Source organism: Coenobita brevimanus, chromosome 31, assembly GCF_032717465.1.
Source record: "Coenobita brevimanus isolate Jiangsu-jjx chromosome 31, ASM3271746v2, whole genome shotgun sequence".
Lineage (NCBI taxonomy): Eukaryota > Metazoa > Arthropoda > Malacostraca > Decapoda > Coenobitidae > Coenobita > Coenobita brevimanus.
In genome coordinates this window covers 7,926,688-7,932,491 of record NC_136984.1, presented here as the reverse complement: position 1 = coordinate 7,932,491, position 5,804 = coordinate 7,926,688, and the positions used below count along the sequence as shown (strand labels likewise).

Here is a 5,804-nt window from a genome sequence, read left to right as displayed (position 1 = left end):
GAGTGTTCCTGCAAAGTTTCATCAAAACTGGTCCATGCCTGTAGGAGGAGTAGCTGGACAAATCCTCAGACAGACAACGATGCACAGTAGCTTATATCTTCCTGTAAGGTAGTTTAATGTAAGTTGTGGCAAAAAAATACATGACGTAAACATCATCAAAGAGAATACTAAGGTGTTATAAATAAAATCAGCAACAAGAGGGTTTCCTACATCATTGTTCAAAAGTCCTTTGCACTATGCCATTATCTGAAGTTGCTGCTGCAGTGAGTCATCTAAGGCTTCAGGGCTTATGGCGAGAGTCACCACCGTTCTAAAGGGCTTTTGGTGTGAGTCATCTCCGGGCTTAAGGGCTTCTTGTGTGAGTCAGGTCCTGGCTTAAAGGTTTACGTTGTGAGTCGTCTCCAGGCCTAAGGGGTTCTGGTGTGATTCATCTCCTGGTTCGAGAACTGGAGGGCTTCCTTGGTACTTTGATAGTGTCTTCAGTATCAGTATGTGAATGGGATGTTTGTATGCCTGTATGCAGAACAGACCACCACCATCAATATGCCTCTGTGCTACGCCTCCACCATACTCCACCTTGCTTTCTACCAGAGCACTGGATTTTTAAGTTATACCCAATGAATTCGTTAAAAATTAATGTGAAGGACGAAACTTCTGCTAATCTAGAACACCAGCCTGCAACCACCTGGAGGAGAGGGAAACCGAGGAAGAGATGAATGGATGGAGTGGAGAGATATCTGAGAGAGCGGGTGTGAACTGAAGAGAAGGCAGCCAAATGGTAGAGGACACTGTGACTGGTGATGTGTAACTCACCTCTTTCGGGATTAAGATGCATGCCAATAACAGACAGACTACAATGAGGTAATATATATATATATATATATATATATATATATATATATATATATATATATATATATATATATATATATATATATATATATATATATATATATATATATATATATATATATATATATATATATATATATATATATATATATATATATATATATATATATATATATATATATATATGAGGCACCCAGGACCAGAGGGGCATTACCCACAAGACCCTTGTTTTGAGTAATTTATCATTAACGTTAGGGTTTAATTACCTACATCATTTCGATAGTTATGGCATTATATTATATATCAATGGAAATGTCACGTCAAGACATGTTTTGTCATGTTTTTTAAGGTGTTTTTGTGTATGTGTTTTTGTTTTTGTTTTTTTTAACACCCCCAAAATAAACCTATACATAAAATGTTTGTGCATGAAATTAATGTTAGTTTGTTATATATATATATATATATATATATATATATATATATATATATATATATATATATATATATATAATGGTATTAGTAACACGTTAAAGTTTTATCCTTTTTTTTTCTTTTTCGAAGACTTGACAAAACCTTACGAAGGACATTATGCCAGTAGTTCTTGAATATTGTCTGGATATTGTCCCAACCCACAGCATCAAGACATCGTGCAGAACACTTGCAAGACTCACCCACTGCCTAGGCATTCACGTGTTTACTTGTTGCGTGACTGAAGTAAACTATGCCACTCTCTCTTTTCCTCTTCATTTCCCTCTTCTTCCAAGCCTCTGGCCGCCTTGCTCTCTTCCTGGTTAACTTCCTGGCCTCACCATCATTTGCTGAATCACTGTCACCCGTGACTGTCTATTTAATTCACGAAAAAATGGCGAAATAGAGGAGAAAAATCCACGCAGATCTCTGCCACGTCATACACCACCAAGCATAGCACTGAGAGAGGGGGCAGTCAGCTGTTCACGGGAAGTGCCGCGTGATTGGCTGAGACCGGGTGTGTGGCCGCCAGGCGCATGCTCATTGGCTGATGCCTACGCCCCTATGGACCTGTGCCTTCAAGTTATTCATTCATTCATTGCCAGACGCCTTGTATCCCAGATGGGGTGGCCAATGGCTTAGAGTTAATTGTTTTACAGGGAGGGGCACTAATCCTCCACCAACCCCACTTGACATGTAGGGATGCCAACAGCATCTGGTGTTCCCAGGCGGTCACCCATCCAAGTACTAACCAGACCCAACGTTGCTTAACTTCGCTGATCGGACGGGAAGCGATGTACTCAACGTGGTATGGCCGTTCAAGTACCTCTATATAAACCCATGCACAAAAACATGCTACTTTCGACCCTCGTTCACGACATTAGAGGTTCTTTTTCCGTGAAATGTTTGTTGTACGATGTTTTTGAACCTCTGAGCTATTTTTTCCCACTTTAATGAGTGCAGCTTTCATCACTTCATACGTAAGACTGTCTCCACGAATTCTGTGGAGAATATCGAGGGCAGGGCCCTCAAACAGGCTAAGAAACTGAAGCCGCTTAGCTGCATCATTGAGCTGGTAAAGTTGAGCCATGTCTTCAAATCGAGCTATGTATGGCTCGATTTACTTGCCATCTTTGTATGGGAAGCTTGATGCGTGGGTTGGCCAGGACATGTGCAGGGAGAACGTTAGTGGAGCTTGGGTTGGCTGCAGCAGATGTGCCTGAAGCCAAGGAATCTCGCTTGAGCTTCAAAACCTCAAGCTCATGTTTTTCTCGTGCCTCACGTTCGGCACGTTCATATTCACGTTGTTCCCGCTCGTATTCGCGCTCCTTTTCGCATTCCTCACGCTGTTCTCGCTCGTATTCGCGCTGAATCTTACGCTCTTCACGGGCATCATTCTCGCGCTGCTGGTCCATAGTATGCCGTGAGAGTATGTACTCTTTAATTTCAGTTGGGTCTGTAAGACCCATATCTATGGCTTCCTGTAAAAATATGGTGGTAGCCATGTTGCTAACTCAATCTAAATAACTAGCGACTCAGTACTGATTGCTGCTTCGCAAAGGAATGCTAATAAATACAAGTAAAGAGTACAGACACAAGCTAGTGGTGACCAGTCTTATCTAGTTAACTGGATAAGAATAAAGCAAAAATGCAAATGACTGGGAAGACTCAATAATTAACACAATGGGTACGGCGAATTCCTAGAAGCGAATAAAATCGTCTGGCGTTACCAAGAATAAAGTACTAAATAGTGTTAAGTACTCTGTGGATTAATAAAGCAAAAATTCACTTGCTAAATTAACGGTAAACACCAGTAAACTTGTGCCTATAAACTTTAATGATAAATACCTAAATATGAACGAGTGAGCACTATCTCGTGAATAGCTTTAAAGCTAGGAGTTAATATCCTGGAATGAGGTCGCCAATTGTCACGGAGTTTTTAAGATAAATGCTATTATTAAAGGATAATGATAATGATATTGACGAGCAGGGACAATGATTGTCTTGCTAGATCAAGCAATGATTACTTTACGCTGGCTTGCTTCGCACGATTCTCAAAGAATGAGAATTTATAAACTTTCTCAACAGTACACAGCAGAGACTAATTACTCAATTGCTGTTTATTAGTACTGTTAGCCTCTGGAGAAGTTACTTCACCCCTGACGATAAATAACTAACACTAATAATAGTATCAGGTTCTTGCTGATGCTTAACTCCTAGGAGGCACAACGGATTTTAAGCTTAATACACAAGACTGGCCTAAGTACCAGTTATGAATGGCAAACGTTTATGCAAGCTAGGAGCTAAAAGAGAAATAAGCTTAATTGCGGAGAAATGAAGAGTTTACATTACATTAAGCTCAAGAAAAGAACTGTTAAATTTATTGATTACAAAATAAATTTAACGTTACAGTTCAAAATCAAATTAATGAGATCGCACTCACTCACTCACTCAAAAGCTAAATTCTTATGCCTAGGAAAAATCCCTTAACTAAACTCTTAAGTCTACGAAACGAAAAGAAATACTGGTCAATGAATGCGGTGTATCACCAACTAAAGGTGGGAGTCTGGAGAACTGTAGTCTAGTGGAGCCTGGGTGCAAGCTGACTTCTCACTGCCGGAACACAGTACCTCACTCCGTAACAGCAAACACTGGACTGAGTAAACTCGTGGGGAAAAAAAGAAGGCTATCGGCGCATTTTTTAACGGCTAGAGTGAGCGAAACACGCTCAAAACAAATCACTCAGCGGAAGCGCTAATGTCTCACACAAAGACGATCACTTATGACACTGAAAAATTGATTTGACAAAGCTTCTGTCCGAATGAGCGGTTAACTGAACGATAAACTGGATTTCCACTTGAGTTCGCGGTTTCCAACAAAAGCCAATGTCACTAGCCGACTCATGACATAGGGAAATAAGGAAACAACAGAGGAATTAGTTGGGGAAGAACAAGGAGGTTTCAGGAAAAATAATGTTGTGTAGATCAGATATTCATTCTTAGGGCTTTAGTAGAAAAGCTTCTACAGAGGAGAAATTGTATGCGGCCTTCATGGATTTGAAGAAAGTATGTGACAGGGTGGATAGACAAGGATTCTGAAAAGTATTAAGAATATATGGAGTAAATGGGAAGTTGTTGAATGCCGTGAAGAGTATGTATGAGGGTGTTAAGGCTGCAGTGCGTGTGGACAGTGAACTGAGTGATTTTTTTCTATTTGAAGGTTGGATTGAAACAAGGATGTGTAATGTCTCCATGGTTGTTCAGTCTGTGTGTGGATGGAGTAATAAAAGAGATAAAAGGCAGGGAAGTGGATGTTGGAGCGGCCCTTATGAGGAAGGGCAGTGTGTGGAAACTCCCTGTACTGTTGTTTGCAGATGATACTGTGTTGTTAAGTGAAGACGAAGGGGAGCTGCAAGGCTTGGTGAATGAGTCTGGGACAGTGTGAAATAAACGGAATCTATAGATTAATGTAGAGAAGAGCAAAGTTATGGTCTTCGAGAGCAATGAAGTCTGTGAATGTACTGTACAGTGAGATTGGATGGTGAGGAAATGGAAAATGTGAATGCGTTTAAGTACTTGGGTAGTGTGATGAGTAAGGATGGAAGTTTAGAGGGTGAAGTGCTTGAAAGGGTACAGCAAGGAGAAAAGGTTGCTGGTTCATTGAAAGCAGTGATAAGAAACAAGGATGTGAGCATGGAAGTGAAAAAGTTACTGCTTGACAGTATTGTAATATCAACTCGAACGTATGGAAGTTAGTCAAGAGTAAGATCAGTAGAAATGAGTTATTTGAGTAGCATGTGGAGTCATATGAAGAGACAGACTGACAAATAAGGAAGTGAAGGAGAGTTGTGGTGTGAATGTAGATGTGACAGGAAGCGTTAGGAGAAGCACATTGAGTGGTTTGGCCGTGTGGAGAGGATGGAGAGCGAGAGACTGACGAGGAGAGTGTAGTGATTGAGATGGAGGAAGGGAGAGGAAGGGGGAGGCCAAGGATGAGATAGAGGGATGGAGTTGAGAGGCATGTGTGAAAAGGGGTGTGTGAGCTGGGTGCAAGGCAGGGAAATGGCGGGGGACAGGGCGACATGGAGGCAATTTGTTTGTGGGGACCTCTTAGGGGATTACGGCATCTGGCAATATACATTGTATACAGTATATATATATATATATATATATATATATATATATATATATATATATATATATATATATATATATATATATATATATATATATATATATATGTATATATATATATATATATTTACACACACACATAGATACATCAGTTTTGAGAGCAGTAGACGTGGTTTTGGTGAATAATCTCAGTATATAGAAGGCTTGGACCAATACTATCTATTGCATGAGATCAGTGAGCAGTCAATAAAAATCTACTATGTCCCAGCCACAACCCCGTAACTCGACCCGAATAAGCCTTTTTAAATCCAGTGCTCAATATGTAATTGGTGAACAGTGGCAATACGGGAA

General features: G+C 40.1%; 1 non-coding gene across 1 annotated transcript; it reads right to left on the bottom strand.

Moving 5' to 3' along the window:
- Window positions 1–2,023: 2,023 nt before the first annotated feature.
- On the bottom strand, window positions 2,024–2,142 carry LOC145395550 (5S ribosomal RNA). Its single transcript, XR_013896626.1, has one exon. It is a non-coding gene; the product is annotated as a 5S ribosomal RNA (ribosomal RNA).
- Window positions 2,143–5,804: the final 3,662 nt, after the last annotated feature.